This window comes from Leuresthes tenuis, unplaced genomic scaffold, assembly GCF_036924035.1.
Source record: "Leuresthes tenuis unplaced genomic scaffold, fLeuTen1.0.hap1 SCAF_21, whole genome shotgun sequence".
NCBI lineage: Eukaryota > Metazoa > Chordata > Actinopteri > Atheriniformes > Atherinopsidae > Leuresthes > Leuresthes tenuis.
Window position 1 is genome coordinate 16,330,474 of NW_027325375.1, and position 18,010 is coordinate 16,348,483.

At 45.2% G+C, this 18,010-nt stretch overlaps 3 non-coding genes across 3 annotated transcripts; all 3 read right to left on the reverse strand.

The window, feature by feature from the left end:
* Positions 1 to 7,016: 7,016 nt before the first annotated feature.
* trnam-cau (transfer RNA methionine (anticodon CAU)) lies at positions 7,017 to 7,089 on the reverse strand. Its single transcript has one exon. It is a non-coding gene; the product is annotated as a tRNA-Met (tRNA).
* A 5,883-nt stretch (positions 7,090 to 12,972) lies between these two features.
* On the reverse strand, positions 12,973 to 13,045 carry trnam-cau (transfer RNA methionine (anticodon CAU)). Its single transcript has one exon. It is a non-coding gene; the product is annotated as a tRNA-Met (tRNA).
* A 1,912-nt stretch (positions 13,046 to 14,957) lies between these two features.
* Positions 14,958 to 15,030, reverse strand: trnam-cau (transfer RNA methionine (anticodon CAU)). Its single transcript has one exon. It is a non-coding gene; the product is annotated as a tRNA-Met (tRNA).
* Between the last annotated feature and the right edge of the window lie 2,980 nt (positions 15,031 to 18,010).

The window sequence follows — 18,010 nt, forward strand, 5'->3', positions numbered from 1 at the left end:
TTGACGGGCGGATCGGTGCGGCGTCTGCAGTGTTGCGGGCTCTGCACCGACCCGTCGTTGTGAAGAGGGAGCTGAGCCAGAAGGCGAAGCTCTCTGCTTACTGGTCAATCTACGTTCCCATCCTCACCTATGGTCACGAGTTGTGGGTAGTGACCGAAAGAACAAGATCGCGAATACAAGCGGCCGAAATGGGTTTCCTCCGCAGGGTGTCTGGGCTCTCCCTTAGAGATAGGGTGAGAAGCTCAGTCATCCGGGAGGGGCTCGGAGTAGAACCGCTGCTCCTCCGCATTGAGAGGAGTCAGATGAGGTGGCTCGGGCATCTGGTTAGGATGCCCCCTAGACGCCTCCCTGGGGAGGTGTTCCGGGCACGTCCCACTGGGAGGAGACCCCGGGGGAGACCCAGGACACGTTGGAGAGACTATGTCTCTCGGCGGGCCTGGGAACGCCTCGGGGTCCCCCCGGAAGAGCTGGAGGAAGTGGCCGGGGACAGAGACGTCTGGGTTTCTCTGCTCAAGCTGCTGCCCCCGCGACCCGACCCCCGGATAAGCTGCAGATGATGGATGGATGGATGGATGGAGATGGTTCGAATCCCCAAAATGTGTGTTTGACACCAGATTGCAAGGTCGAACTCACGACCTTGAGATTATGCCTACTGCACATCAGTTAGATTGAATCCCCATAACTTGTGTTTGACACCAGATTGGAAGGCTTTTTTAAGAGAGTGATGTTTCGCATCCCCTTTACTTTTATTTGACAGCTTCCACAGTTTGGAGTGATAGACCTTCCGAATGGGCTTTCTGCAGCCACCACAGAGACAAATTTTGGCTGTACATTGACTGTAAATAAGTGAGATTGCAAGGCTTTTCTTCAAGAGAGATGGTTTGAATCCCCATAACTTGTGTTTGAGATTGGAAGGTTTTTCTAAGAGAGTGATGTTTCGAATCCCCATAACTTGTATTTGACACCTTCCACAGATTGGAGTGATTGAGCTTCCAAGTTGACGTTCTGTAGATACAACAGAAAGCAATCAGAGCCACTTGTGCCCACCAACTTTCCAGCTGTAAGTGAGGGGAAGCGCTATGGACACCACATCAAAACATCTGCCCCGTGTGAGGTTCGTGCTCACAACCTTGAGATGATGCCACTGACATGCTGCACATCAGTCAGTCTGCAGCGCATTTCCAATAAAGAGATGGTTCGAATCTCCATAAATGATGTTAGACAGTAAGTTGCAAGATTTTTCTGAAGGAGAGATGGTTCGAATCGCCATAACTTGTGTTTGAGATTGGAAGGTTTTTCTAAGAGAGTGATGTTTTGAATCCCCATAACTTGTATTTGACACCTTCCACAGATTGGAGTGATTGAGCTTCCAAGTTGACGTTCTGTAGATACAACAGAAAGCAATCAGAGCCACTTGTGCCCACCAACTTTCCAGCTGTAAGTGAGGGGAAGCGCTATGGACACCACATCAAAACATCTGCCCTGTGTGAGGTTCGAGCTCACAACCTTGAGATTATGCCGCTGACATGCTGCTTGTGTCAAACACAATTACAAGTACAACGTTGTTTATCGTTGAAACTTGATTAGATATGAATAAATATGAAGGACAAAGCAGTCTTAACTTGGTTTGAGTTAAGGAATTCGTTTTATAGGAGAATCCGAATTCGTGCATAACTCGTAAAATAGAGCTTATTTTCGGATTCCTGAAGAATGAGTCTGGTTCTTTCTCATAATACAAAGTTTGTTGTTTATTGTTGAAACTTCATCAGAAGTGAAGAAATAAATGAATGCCTATCAACAAATGTGGGATCTAAACTCTAGTGCTTCCTCTAAAATAATTTCCTTTCTCAATTCAGAAATGTGTGTGTGTAAGTCACAACACCGGTGACACCAAAACGGCTTTCTTTTCTCTCTTTTCTCTACACTCTGCACTGTGAGCACACACACCAAATCAGAAAGGCTTTTTTCTCTCTTTTCTACATTATGGACTGTGGGGACACAAAACCGCTCTCTTTTTTTTTTTTTTTTGATTGTGTGCCAGGGCGTTGTCTCTCGTATTAGATTTTTCTCATCTCTGTTTGAACGTACACCCAGGTAAATATTCCTGTAGTCTTCTCATACCGACTATGGACCCATTCATTGTTTAACTTCACTATTTTGCAAATCCTAATTGAATATTACACATTGACATTGAACTTTACTGGATAAGCAGGTCTTCATTGCATTCAGCAGCCTATATGTGAGCATCTATGTGTAAGCTGTTCTTCTTTGCATTTATCAGCAGCAAGCAATTCTTCATTGCACATGCATATGAAAATAGTAAAACAATTCCAATGCGTTTGCGAAACCTTCTATATCAGGAGTGTCCAGGAGTGATGCTGGGAATAGAACCTCTTTCCCAGAATAGTTCAACCTTCATTACTCTGTCACACCGTAATGAAGTGCGGGCCCCGGTGCGGTCACAGAGTCGGGAGAACAAGAACTCTTAGTTCAAACAAAAGTTTATTGGATAACAGAAGATCTCACACAGAGGTAAAACGTGGCCTGGTGAGCAGGGAAGTCGGCCTGCAGAACCGGAACAAAAAACCAAGGTAATCCAAGAGCTGAAAATAATCCACAAAACATTAAAGGTCAGGATCCAGATCGTGAACCAAACAGGCATAACAAATACATTAACACACGAGCAAAGAATGGCAGAGAAGACCAGATATTTAAACTAACGGGGCAATCAAAGGAAGATGGAACACAGGTGACTTAAGAACCAGGTGTCACAGCTGTGGCTGTTACAGTACCCCCCCTCCGACGACCGCCTTTAGGCGGCCCACCAGGCTTGTTAGGGTGGGCTCTGTAGAAGTCGGTGATGAGTGAGTGGTCCAGAATAAACCGACGTGGAACCCAAGAACGCTCCTCCTGCCCATAACCCTCCAAGTCAACCAAAATCTGGAAACCCCTGCCACGACGTCTGACATTCAGAATCTGACAAACGGAGTAAGCAGGATGGCCATCCACGACCAGGGGGGGAGGAGGAGATTCAGCTGGAGGGCCATGTGCACAAGAGGTGACTGGCTTTAAGAGGGAAACATGAAATGTGGGGTGTACCTTAAGGGAGTCTGGGAGCATAAGGCGCACAGCCGAGGGATTAATGATTCTGACCACTGGAAAAGGACCAATGAAACGAGGAGCCAGCTTTCGGGAGTCTACCTGCAAAGGCAGGTCCCTGGTGGATAACCACACCATCTGCCCAGGCTGATAATTAGGAGCGGGCGAACACCGACGGTCCGCCAACCGTTGGTTCCTGGCAGCGGACCTAACTAAAGCAGCCCGAGCCTCCCGCCACACTCTGCGAACCCGTCGCAAGTGTTCCTGTATAGAAGGGACGGACACCTCATCCTCCTGGGAAGGGAACAAAGGGGGTTGAAAACCATACATTACCATGAATGGCGACATACCAGTAGCAGATGTGGAGAGACTGTTATGAGCATACTCCACCCAAGGCAGCTGAACACTCCAGGAGGACGGGTTACGTGCACACACACATCTTAAAGCGGCCTCCAGGTCCTGGTTGGCCCGTTCTGTCTGGCCGTTTGACTGAGGATGGTACCCAGACGATAAACTAATCCTTGCCCCAACGCTCCACAGAATGCTCGCCAAACCTGGGAAGAAAACCGGGGTCCCCGATCAGAAACTATGTCCATGGGGATACCATGGAGACGAAAAACATGGTGAACTAAGAGCTCAGCAGTTTCAAGAGCAGAAGGGAGCTTCGACAGTAGCACAAAATGCACAGCCTTAGAAAAACGATCAATAACAGTAAGGATGACAGAGTTACCTGCAAAAGGAGGCAGACCAGAGACAAAATCCACCGCGATGTGAGACCACGGCCTTGAGGGAAAGGGGAGAGGGTTCAGTAAGCCAGCGGGCCGTTGGTGCGAGGCCTTCCCTCGGGCAAAGACGGAGCAAGCTGCCACAAACTGATTGGTGTCACGAACCAGCGTGGGCCACCAGAACCGCTGTCGAATAAGCTTAAGTGTGCGTGCCGCCCTAGGATGGCAGGCCAATTTGGAGGAGTGCTCCCACTGCAGCACCTGAGATCTAACGTTCTCGGGAACGAACAAGCAGTTAGGTGGTCCAATCTCTGGACGGGGACAATGGGAAAGGGCCCTCTTAACCTGCTGCTCAACCTCCCAATGGACCGCCCCCACAAAACAGCTTGGAGGGAGCACAGACTCAGAAGGATCAGTCAATGGCTGTCTCTCTGTCTGACGGGAAAGGGCATCAGGCTTTAAATTACGGGAACCTGGTCTGTAAGAGAGAGTAAAATTAAATCGGCTTAAAAAACGTGCCCATCTGGCCTGTCGAGAATTGAGACGTTTGGCTCGCTGAAGGTAGGCTAAATTCTTATGGTCCGTCCAAACCACAAACGGAATTTCTGCCCCCTCCAGCCAGTGTCTCCACTCTTCTAATGCCAGAACGACTGCTAAAAGCTCTCGGTTACCCATGTCATAGTTGCGCTCAGCCGGAGACAGCCGGCGAGAAAAATAGGCGCAAGGATGAAACTTCTCTTCTGAGATCTGTGAAAGCCCGGCTCCCACACCACTGTCAGAGGCATCCACCTCCACCATGAACTGCTTAGAGGCATCAGGGTGGATGAGAACAGGCGCAGAAGAAAAATGTGCTTTAAGTTTTAAGAATGCCTGGGCAGCTTCAGAGGTCCAGGTAAAAGGGCTGGAGGTGGAGGTAAGTTGGGTGAGTGGTGCAGCTACCTTACTAAAATAAAAATTAGCAAAACCAAGGAAACGCTGAAGCTGCTTGCGGTTTTCAGGTACCGGCCACTCAACCACCGCCCTTACCTTGGCTGGATCAGAGCGAATCTGTCCCCTTTATATGACAAAGCCCAAAAAGGAGACTGACTGGACATGGAATTCGCACTTCTCAGCCTTTACAAATAGTCTGTTCTCAAGTAACCTTTGGAGAACTAGTCTGACATGCTTGCAATGCTTGCAATATTCCGTGATTGACCTTCCAAGTTGATTTTCTGCATCCACAACAGAAATCAACTGGAGCCACTTGTGCCCACCAACTTTCAAGCTGTGACTGAGGTGAGGTGCGATAGACACCACATCAAAACATCTACCCCGTGTGAGGATCGAGCTCACGACCTTGAAATTATGCCACTGAAACGCTGCCAACTGCACATCAGTCAGATTAAAATGCTTTTCTTAAAGAGAGATGGTTTGAATCCACATAAATTGTGTTTGACACCAGGTTGAAAGGCTTTTCTGAGGGAGTGATGTTTTTCGAATCCCAATAACTTGTATTTGACACCTTCCACAGTTGAGAGTCATTGAGCTTCAGAGTGGGCTTTCTGCAGCCACAACAGAGAGCAACCAGAGCAACTTGTACCCACCAACTTTACAGCTGTAACTGAGGTGAAGTGCTATAGAGCCCCCATCAAAACATCTGCCCCGTGTGAGGGTCGACTCACGACCTTGGGATGATGCCACTGATACGCTGCCTACTGTACATCAGTCAGGTTAAAACACTTTTCTAAAAGAGAGATGGTTCGAATCCCCAAAATGTGTGTTTGACACCAGATTGCAAGGTCGAACTCACGACCTTGAAATTATGCCTACTGCACATCAGTTAGATTGAATCCCCATAACTTGTGTTTGACACCAGATTGGAAGGCTTTTTTAAGAGAGTGATGTTTCGCATCCCCTTTACTTTTATTTGACAGCTTCCACAGTTTGGAGTGATAGACCTTCCGAATGGGCTTTCTGCAGCCACCACAGAGACAAATTTTGGCTGTACATTGACTGTAAATAAGTGAGATTGCAAGGCTTTTCTTCAAGAGAGATGGTTTGAATCCCCATAACTTGTGTTTGAGATTGGAAGGTTTTTCTAAGAGAGTGATGTTTCGAATCCCCATAACTTGTATTTGACACATTCCACAGATTGGAGTGATTGAGCTTCCAAGTTGACGTTCTGTAGATACAACAGAAAGCAATCAGAGCCACTTGTGCCCACCAACTTTCCAGCTGTAAGTGAGGGGAAGCGCTATGGACACCCCATCAAAACATCTGCCCCGTGTGAGGGTCGAACTCACGACCTTGAGATGATGCCACTGATACGCCACATACTGCACATCAGTCAGGTTAAAACACTTTTCTAAAAGAGAGATGGTTCGAATCCCCAAAATGTGTGTTTGACACCAGATTGCAAGGTCGAACTCACGACCTTGAGATTATGCCTACTGCACATCAGTTAGATTGAATCCCCATAACTTGTGTTTGACACCAGATTGGAAGGCTTTTTTAAGAGAGTGATGTTTCACATCCCCTTCACTTTTATTTGACAGCTTCCACAGTTTGGAGTGATAGACCTTCCGAATGGGCTTTCTGCAGCCACCACAGAGACAAATTTTGGCTGTACATAGACTGTAAATAAGTGAGATTGCAAGGCTTTTCTTCAAGAGAGATGGTTTGAATCCCCATAACTTGTGTTTGAGATTGGAAGGTTTTTCTAAGAGAGTGATGTTTCGAATCCACATAACTTGTATTTGACACCTTCCACAGATTGGAGTGGTTGAGCTTCCAAGTTGACGTTCTGTAGATACAACAGAAAGCAATCAGAGCCACTTGTGCCCACCAACTTTCCAGCTGTAAGTGAGGGGAAGCGCTTTGGACACCACATCAAAACATCTGCCCCGTGTGAGGTTCGAGCTCACAACCTGACATGCTGCTTACTGCACATCAGTCAGTCTGCAGCGCTTTTCCAATAAAGAGATTGTTCGAATCTCCATAAATGATGTTAGACAGTAAGTTGCAAGATTTTTCTGAAGGAGAGATGGTTCGAATCCCCATAACTTGTGTTTGACACCTTCCACACTCTGGAGTGATTGACCTTCCCAGTGGGCTTTCTGCAGCTAACACAGAGAGCAACCGGAGGCACTTGTGGCCAGCAACTTTCCAGCTGTAACTGAGGGTAAGCGCTATTGACCCTATAATCAAAATCAATGCCCCGTGTGAGGGTTGAAATCACGACCTTCAGATTATGAGACTGACGCGCTGCCTACTGCGCCAACGAGGCCTGAAAAGCTTAAAAATACATGTATTGTGAGCCTAGACTCACTTTCCCACACTGATTCATTAGTCCTGCAGACTTTGCTAAAAGTAGTCCTTCAAATGACCTGTTGTTTAGACTAAAGGTTAAACACTCAACTCACAAGTTTCTTCATCTGGCTTTTCTTCTCATTTTGAAAGTTTATGGAAAGTTGCAAAAGAGGTAGTTTCACGTTGGATAAACTTGACTGACTTGCCCCATGTCAGTCTATGTCAAGAGAAGGAGAGTCTGCAAAGGTGCTTTTGTCACACTGCGTATTCTATTATGACAGTAACGGCAAAACCCAAGGAAAAGTTGTCTGACTTGACAAGTTTCAGCGGATAATAAGGAGAGCAGAAACTGAAAGACGACAAAGATCTGATTGCAACGCTTTTCTTAAAGAGAGATGGCGTGAATCCCCATTGATTGTGTTTGACACCAGATTACAAGGTTCTTCTACGAGAATATCTTTTTGAATCTCCATAACTTGTATTTGACACCTTCCACACTTAGGCGTGATTGAGCTTCCAAGTTGATTTTCTGCATCCACAACAGAAATCAACCGGAGCCACTTGTGCCCACCAACTTTCAAGCTGTGACTGAGGTGAGGTGCGATAGACACCACATCAAAACATCTACCCCGTGTGAGGGTCGAGCTCACGACCTTGAAATTATGCCACTGACACGCTGCCAACTGCACATCAGTCAGATTGCAATGCTTTTCTTAAAGAGAGATGGTTTGAATCCACATAAATTGTGTTTGACACAAGGTTGAAAGGCTTTTCTGAGGGAGTGATGTTTTTCGAATCCCAATAACTTGTATTTGACACCTTCCACAGTTGAGAGTCATTGAGCTTCAGAGTGGGCTTTCTGCAGCCACAACAGAGAGCAACCAGAGCAACTTGTACCCACCAACTTTACAGCTGTAACTGAGGTGAAGTGCTATAGAGCCCCCATCAAAACATCTGCCCCGTGTGAGGGTCGAACTCACGACCTTGAGATGATGCCACTGATACGCCACATACTGCACATCAGTCAGGTTAAAACACTTTTCTAAAAGAGAGATGGTTCGAATCCCCAAAATGTGTGTTTGACACCAGATTGCAAGGTCGAACTCATGACCTTGAGATTATGCCTACTGCACATCAGTTAGATTGAATCCCCATAACTTGTGTTTGACACCAGATTGGAAGGCTTTTTTAAGAGAGTGATGTTTCACATCCCCTTCACTTTTATTTGACAGCTTCCACAGTTTGGAGTGATAGACCTTCCGAATGGGCTTTCTGCAGCCACCACAGAGACAAATTTTGGCTGTACATAGACTGTAAATAAGTGAGATTGCAAGGCTTTTCTTCAAGAGAGATGGTTTGAATCCCCATAACTTGTGTTTGAGATTGGAAGGTTTTTCTAAGAGAGTGATGTTTCGAATCCACATAACTTGTATTTGACACCTTCCACAGATTGGAGTGGTTGAGCTTCCAAGTTGACGTTCTGTAGATACAACAGAAAGCAATCAGAGCCACTTGTGCCCACCAACTTTCCAGCTGTAAGTGAGGGGAAGCGCTTTGGACACCACATCAAAACATCTGCCCCGTGTGAGGTTCGAGCTCACAACCTGACATGCTGCTTACTGCACATCAGTCAGTCTGCAGCGCTTTTCCAATAAAGAGATTGTTCGAATCTCCATAAATGATGTTAGACAGTAAGTTGCAAGATTTTTCTGAAGGAGAGATGGTTCGAATCCCCATAACTTGTGTTTGACACCTTCCACACTCTGGAGTGATTGACCTTCCCAGTGGGCTTTCTGCAGCTAACACAGAGAGCAACCGGAGGCACTTGTGGCCAGCAACTTTCCAGCTGTAACTGAGGGTAAGCGCTATTGACCCTATAATCAAAATCAAGGCCCCGTGTGAGGGTTGAAATCACGACCTTCAGATTATGAGACTGACGCACTGCCTACTGCGCCAACGAGGCCTGAAAAGTTTGGAAATACATGTATTGTGAGCCTAGACTCACTTTCCCACACTGATTCATTAGTCCTGCAGACTTTGCTAAAAGTAGTCCTTCAAATGACCTGTTGTTTAGACTAAAGGTTAAACACTCAACTCACAAGTTTCTTCATCTGGCTTTTCTTCTCATTTTGAAAGTTTATGGAAAGTTGCAAAAGAGGTAGTTTCACGTTGGATAAACTTGACTGACTTGCCCCATGTCAGTCTATGTCAAGTGAAGGAGAGTCTGCAAAGGTGCTTTTGTCACACTGCGTATTCTATTATGACAGTAACGGCAAAACCCAAGGAAAAGTTGTCTGACTTGACAAGTTTCAGCGGATAATAAGGAGAGCAGAAACTGAAAGACGACAAAGATCTGATTGCAACGCTTTTCTTAAAGAGAGATGGCGTGAATCCCCATTGATTGTGTTTGACACCAGATTACAAGGTTCTTCTACGAGAATATCTTTTTGAATCTCCATAACTTGTATTTGACACCTTCCACACTTAGGCGTGATTGAGCTTCCAAGTTGATTTTCTGCATCCACAACAGAAATCAACCGGAGCCACTTGTGCCCACCAACTTTCAAGCTGTGACTGAGGTGAGGTGCGATAGACACCACATCAAAACATCTACCCCGTGTGAGGGTCGAGCTCACGACCTTGAAATTATGCCCCTGACACGCTGCCAACTGCACATCAGTCAGATTGCAATGCTTTTCTTAAAGAGAGATGGTTTGAATCCACATAAATTGTGTTTGACACAAGGTTGAAAGGCTTTTCTGAGGGAGTGATGTTTTTCGAATCCCAATAACTTGTATTTGACACCTTCCACAGTTGAGAGTCATTGAGCTTCAGAGTGGGCTTTCTGCAGCCACAACAGAGAGCAACCAGAGCAACTTGTACCCACCAACTTTACAGCTGTAACTGAGGTGAAGTGCTATAGAGCCCCCATCAAAACATCTGCCCCGTGTGAGGGTCGACTCACGACCTTGGGATGATGCCACTGATACGCTGCCTACTGTACATCAGTCAGGTTAAAACACTTTTCTAAAAGAGAGATGGTTCGAATCCCCAAAATGTGTGTTTGACACCAGATTGCAAGGTCGAACTCACGACCTTGAAATTATGCCTACTGCACATCAGTTAGATTGAATCCCCATAACTTGTGTTTGACACCAGATTGGAAGGCTTTTTTAAGAGAGTGATGTTTCGCATCCCCTTTACTTTTATTTGACAGCTTCCACAGTTTGGAGTGATAGACCTTCCGAATGGGCTTTCTGCAGCCACCACAGAGACAAATTTTGGCTGTACATTGACTGTAAATAAGTGAGATTGCAAGGCTTTTCTTCAAGAGAGATGGTTTGAATCCCCATAACTTGTGTTTGAGATTGGAAGGTTTTTCTAAGAGAGTGATGTTTCGAATCCACATAACTTGTATTTGACACCTTCCACAGATTGGAGTGGTTGAGCTTCCAAGTTGACGTTCTGTAGATACAACAGAAAGCAATCAGAGCCACTTGTGCACACCAACTTTCCAGCTGTAAGTGAGGGGAAGCGCTTTGGACACCACATCAAAACATCTGCCCCGTGTGAGGTTCGAGCTCACAACCTGACATGCTGCTTACTGCACATCAGTCAGTCTGCAGCGCTTTTCCAATAAAGAGATTGTTCGAATCTCCATAAATGATGTTAGACAGTAAGTTGCAAGATTTTTCTGAAGGAGAGATGGTTCGAATCCCCATAACTTGTGTTTGACACCTTCCACACTCTGGAGTGATTGACCTTCCCAGTGGGCTTTCTGCAGCTAACACAGAGAGCAACCGGAGGCACTTGTGGCCAGCAACTTTCCAGCTGTAACTGAGGGTAAGCGCTATTGACCCTATAATCAAAATCAAGGCCCCGTGTGAGGGTTGAAATCACGACCTTCAGATTATGAGACTGACGCACTGCCTACTGCGCCAACGAGGCCTGAAAAGTTTGGAAATACATGTATTGTGAGCCTAGACTCACTTTCCCACACTGATTCATTAGTCCTGCAGACTTTGCTAAAAGTAGTCCTTCAAATGACCTGTTGTTTAGACTAAAGGTTAAACACTCAACTCACAAGTTTCTTCATCTGGCTTTTCTTCTCATTTTGAAAGTTTATGGAAAGTTGCAAAAGAGGTAGTTTCACGTTGGATAAACTTGACTGACTTGCCCCATGTCAGTCTATGTCAAGAGAAGGAGAGTCTGCAAAGGTGCTTTTGTCACACTGCGTATTCTATTATGACAGTAACGGCAAAACCCAAGGAAAAGTTGTCTGACTTGACAAGTTTCAGCGGATAATAAGGAGAGCAGAAACTGAAAGACGACAAAGATCTGATTGCAACGCTTTTCTTAAAGAGAGATGGCGTGAATCCCCATTGATTGTGTTTGACACCAGATTACAAGGTTCTTCTACGAGAATATCTTTTTGAATCTCCATAACTTGTATTTGACACCTTCCACACTTAGGCGTGATTGAGCTTCCAAGTTGATTTTCTGCATCCACAACAGAAATCAACCGGAGCCACTTGTGCCCACCAACTTTCAAGCTGTGACTGAGGTGAGGTGCGATAGACACCACATCAAAACATCTACCCCGTGTGAGGGTCGAGCTCACGACCTTGAAATTATGCCCCTGACACGCTGCCAACTGCACATCAGTCAGATTGCAATGCTTTTCTTAAAGAGAGATGGTTTGAATCCACATAAATTGTGTTTGACACAAGGTTGAAAGGCTTTTCTGAGGGAGTGATGTTTTTCGAATCCCAATAACTTGTATTTGACACCTTCCACAGTTGAGAGTCATTGAGCTTCAGAGTGGGCTTTCTGCAGCCACAACAGAGAGCAACCAGAGCAACTTGTACCCACCAACTTTACAGCTGTAACTGAGGTGAAGTGCTATAGAGCCCCCATCAAAACATCTGCCCCGTGTGAGGGTCGACTCACGACCTTGGGATGATGCCACTGATACGCTGCCTACTGTACATCAGTCAGGTTAAAACACTTTTCTAAAAGAGAGATGGTTCGAATCCCCAAAATGTGTGTTTGACACCAGATTGCAAGGTCGAACTCACAACCTTGAAATTATGCCTACTGCACATCAGTTAGATTGAATCCCCATAACTTGTGTTTGACACCAGATTGGAAGGCTTCTTTAAGAGAGTGATGTTTCGCATCCCCTTTACTTTTTTTTGACAGCTTCCACAGTTTGGAGTGATAGACCTTCCGAATGGGCTTTCTGCAGCCACCACAGAGACAAATTTTGGCTGTACATTGACTGTAAATAAGTGAGATTGCAAGGCTTTTCTTCAAGAGAAATGGTTTGAATCCCCATAACTTGTGTTTGAGATTGGAAGGTTTTTCTAAGAGAGTGATGTTTCGAATCCCCATAACTTGTATTTGACACCTTCCACAGATTGGAGTGATTGAGCTTCCAAGTTGACGTTCTGTAGATACAACAGAAAGCAATCAGAGCCACTTGTGCCCACCAACTTTCCAGCTGTAAGTGAGGGGAAGCGCTATGGACACCACATCAAAACATCTGCCCCGTGTGAGGTTCGAGCTCACAACCTGACATGCTGCTTACTGCACATCAGTCAGTCTGCAGCGCTTTTCCAATAAAGAGATTGTTCGAATCTCCATAAATGATGTTAGACAGTAAGTTGCAAGATTTTTCTGAAGGAGAGATGGTTCGAATCCCCATAACTTGTGTTTGACACCTTCCACACTCTGGAGTGATTGACCTTCCCAGTGGGCTTTCTGCATCTAACACAGAGAGCAACCGGAGGCACTTGTGGCCAGCAACTTTCCAGCTGTAACTGAGGGTAAGCGCTATTGACCCTATAATCAAAATCAATGCCCCGTGTGAGGGTTGAACTCACGACCTTCAGATTATGAGACTGACGCGCTGCCTACTGCGCCAATGAGGCCTGAAAAGCTTAAAAATACATGTATTGTGAGCCTAGACTCACTTTCCCACACTGATTCATTAGTCCTGCAGACTTTGCTAAAAGTAGTCCTTCAAATGACCTGTTGTTTAGACTAAAGGTTAAACACTCAACTCACAAGTTTCTTCATCTGGCTTTTCTTCTCATTTTGAAAGTTTATGGAAAGTTGCAAAAGAGGTAGTTTCACGTTGGATAAACTTGACTGACTTGCCCCATGTCAGTCTATGTCAAGAGAAGGAGAGTCTGCAAAGGTGCTTTTGTCACACTGCGTATTCTATTATGACAGTAACGGCAAAACCCAAGGAAAAGTTGTCTGACTTGACAAGTTTCAGCGGATAATAAGGAGAGCAGAAACTGAAAGACGACAAAGATCTGATTGCAACGCTTTTCTTAAAGAGAGATGGCGTGAATCCCCATTGATTGTGTTTGACACCAGATTACAAGGTTCTTCTACGAGAATATCTTTTTGAATCTCCATAACTTGTATTTGACACCTTCCACACTTAGGCGTGATTGAGCTTCCAAGTTGATTTTCTGCATCCACAACAGAAATCAACCGGAGCCACTTGTGCCCACCAACTTTCAAGCTGTGACTGAGGTGAGGTGCGATAGACACCACATCAAAACATCTACCCCGTGTGAGGGTCGAGCTCACGACCTTGAAATTATGCCCCTGACACGCTGCCAACTGCACATCAGTCAGATTGCAATGCTTTTCTTAAAGAGAGATGGTTTGAATCCACATAAATTGTGTTTGACACAAGGTTGAAAGGCTTTTCTGAGGGAGTGATGTTTTTCGAATCCCAATAACTTGTATTTGACACCTTCCACAGTTGAGAGTCATTGAGCTTCAGAGTGGGCTTTCTGCAGCCACAACAGAGAGCAACCAGAGCAACTTGTACCCACCAACTTTACAGCTGTAACTGAGGTGAAGTGCTATAGAGCCCCCATCAAAACATCTGCCCCGTGTGAGGGTCGACTCACGACCTTGGGATGATGCCACTGATACGCTGCCTACTGTACATCAGTCAGGTTAAAACACTTTTCTAAAAGAGAGATGGTTCGAATCCCCAAAATGTGTGTTTGACACCAGATTGCAAGGTCGAACTCACGACCTTGAAATTATGCCTACTGCACATCAGTTAGATTGAATCCCCATAACTTGTGTTTGACACCAGATTGGAAGGCTTTTTTAAGAGAGTGATGTTTCGCATCCCCTTTACTTTTATTTGACAGCTTCCACAGTTTGGAGTGATAGACCTTCCGAATGGGCTTTCTGCAGCCACCACAGAGACAAATTTTGGCTGTACATTGACTGTAAATAAGTGAGATTGCAAGGCTTTTCTTCAAGAGAGATGGTTTGAATCCCCATAACTTGTGTTTGAGATTGGAAGGTTTTTCTAAGAGAGTGATGTTTCGAATCCCCATAACTTGTATTTGACACCTTCCACAGATTGGAGTGATTGAGCTTCCAAGTTGACGTTCTGTAGATACAACAGAAAGCAATCAGAGCCACTTGTGCCCACCAACTTTCCAGCTGTAAGTGAGGGGAAGCGCTATGGACACCACATCAAAACATCTGCCCCGTGTGAGGTTCGAGCTCACAACCTGACATGCTGCTTACTGCACATCAGTCAGTCTGCAGCGCTTTTCCAATAAAGAGATTGTTCAAATCTCCATAAATGATGTTAGACAGTAAGTTGCAAGATTTTTCTGAAGGAGAGATGGTTCGAATCCCCATAACTTGTGTTTGACACCTTCCACACTCTGGAGTGATTGACCTTCCCAGTGGGCTTTCTGCAGCTAACACAGAGAGCAACCGGAGGCACTTGTGGCCAGCAACTTTCCAGCTGTAACTGAGGGTAAGCGCTATTGACCCTATAATCAAAATCAATGCCCCGTGCGAGGGTTGAACTCACGACTTTCAGATTATGAGACTGACGCGCTGCCTACTGCGCCAACGAGGCCTGAAAAGCTTAAAAATACATGTATTGTGAGCCTAGACTCACTTTCCCACACTGATTCATTAGTCCTGCAGACTTTGCTAAAAGTAGTCCTTCAAATGACCTGTTGTTTAGACTAAAGGTTAAACACTCAACTCACAAGTTTCTTCATCTGGCTTTTCTTCTCATTTTGAAAGTTTATGGAAAGTTGCAAAAGAGGTAGTTTCACGTTGGATAAACTTGACTGACTTGCCCCATGTCAGTCTATGTCAAGAGAAGGAGAGTCTGCAAAGGTGCTTTTGTCACACTGCGTATTCTATTATGACAGTAACGGCAAAACCCAAGGAAAAGTTGTCTGACTTGACAAGTTTCAGCGGATAATAAGGAGAGCAGAAACTGAAAGACGACAAAGATCTGATTGCAACGCTTTTCTTAAAGAGAGATGGCGTGAATCCCCATTGATTGTGTTTGACACCAGATTACAAGGTTCTTCTACGAGAATATCTTTTTGAATCTCCATAACTTGTATTTGACACCTTCCACACTTAGGCGTGATTGAGCTTCCAAGTTGATTTTCTGCATCCACAACAGAAATCAACCGGAGCCACTTGTGCCCACCAACTTTCAAGCTGTGACTGAGGTGAGGTGCGATAGACACCACATCAAAACATCTACCCCGTGTGAGGGTCGAGCTCACGACCTTGAAATTATGCCCCTGACACGCTGCCAACTGCACATCAGTCAGATTGCAATGCTTTTCTTAAAGAGAGATGGTTTGAATCCACATAAATTGTGTTTGACACAAGGTTGAAAGGCTTTTCTGAGGGAGTGATGTTTTTCGAATCCCAATAACTTGTATTTGACACCTTCCACAGTTGAGAGTCATTGAGCTTCAGAGTGGGCTTTCTGCAGCCACAACAGAGAGCAACCAGAGCAACTTGTACCCACCAACTTTACAGCTGTAACTGAGGTGAAGTGCTATAGAGCCCCCATCAAAACATCTGCCCCGTGTGAGGGTCGACTCACGACCTTGGGATGATGCCACTGATACGCTGCCTACTGTACATCAGTCAGGTTAAAACACTTTTCTAAAAGAGAGATGGTTCGAATCCCCAAAATGTGTGTTTGACACCAGATTGCAAGGTCGAACTCACGACCTTGAAATTATGCCTACTGCACATCAGTTAGATTGAATCCCCATAACTTGTGTTTGACACCAGATTGGAAGGCTTTTTTAAGAGAGTGATGTTTCGCATCCCCTTTACTTTTATTTGACAGCTTCCACAGTTTGGAGTGATAGACCTTCCGAATGGGCTTTCTGCAGCCACCACAGAGACAAATTTTGGCTGTACATTGACTGTAAATAAGTGAGATTGCAAGGTTTTTCTTCAAGAGAGATGGTTTGAATCCCCATAACTTGTGTTTGAGATTGGAAGGTTTTTCTAAGAGAGTGATGTTTCGAATCCCCATAACTTGTATTTGACACCTTCCACAGATTGGAGTGATTGAGCTTCCAAGTTGACGTTCTGTAGATACAACAGAAAGCAATCAGAGCCACTTGTGCCCACCAACTTTCCAGCTGTAAGTGAGGGGAAGCGCTATGGACACCACATCAAAACATCTGCCCCGTGTGAGGTTCGAGCTCACAACCTGACATGCTGCTTACTGCACATCAGTCAGTCTGCAGCGCTTTTCCAATAAAGAGATTGTTCGAATCTCCATAAATGATGTTAGACAGTAAGTTGCAAGATTTTTCTGAAGGAGAGATGGTTCGAATCCCCATAACTTGTGTTTGACACCTTCCACACTCTGGAGTGATTGACCTTCCCAGTGGGCTTTCTGCAGCTAACACAGAGAGCAACCGGAGGCACTTGTGGCCAGCAACTTTCCAGCTGTAACTGAGGGTAAGCGCTATTGACCCTATAATCAAAATCAAGGCCCCGTGTGAGGGTTGAAATCACGACCTTCAGATTATGAGACTGACGCACTGCCTACTGCGCCAACGAGGCCTGAAAAGCTTAAATATACATGTATTGTGAGCCTAGACTCACTTTCCCACACTGATTCATTAGTCCTGCAGACTTTGCTAAAAGTAGTCCTTCAAATGACCTGTTGTTTAGACTAAAGGTTAAACACTCAACTCACAAGTTTCTTCATCTGGCTTTTCTTCTCATTTTGAAAGTTTATGGAAAGTTGCAAAAGAGGTAGTTTCACGTTGGATAAACTTGACTGACTTGCCCCATGTCAGTCTATGTCAAGAGAAGGAGAGTCTGCAAAGGTGCTTTTGTCACACTGCGTATTCTATTATGACAGTAACGGCAAAACCCAAGGAAAAGTTGTCTGACTTGACAAGTTTCAGCGGATAATAAGGAGAGCAGAAACTGAAAGACGACAAAGATCTGATTGCAACGCTTTTCTTAAAGAGAGATGGCGTGAATCCCCATTGATTGTGTTTGACACCAGATTACAAGGTTCTTCTACGAGAATATCTTTTTGAATCTCCATAACTTGTATTTGACACCTTCCACACTTAGGCGTGATTGAGCTTCCAAGTTGATTTTCTGCATCCACAACAGAAATCAACCGGAGCCACTTGTGCCCACCAACTTTCAAGCTGTGACTGAGGTGAGGTGCGATAGACACCACATCAAAACATCTACCCCGTGTGAGGGTCGAGCTCGCGACCTTGAAATTATGCCCCTGACACGCTGCCAACTGCACATCAGTCAGATTGCAATGCTTTTCTTAAAGAGAGATGGTTTGAATCCACATAAATTGTGTTTGACACAAGGTTGAAAGGCTTTTCTGAGGGAGTGATGTTTTTCGAATCCCAATAACTTGTATTTGACACCTTCCACAGTTGAGAGTCATTGAGCTTCAGAGTGGGCTTTCTGCAGCCACAACAGAGAGCAACCAGAGCAACTTGTACCCACCAACTTTACAGCTGTAACTGAGGTGAAGTGCTATAGAGCCCCCATCAAAACATCTGCCCCGTGTGAGGGTC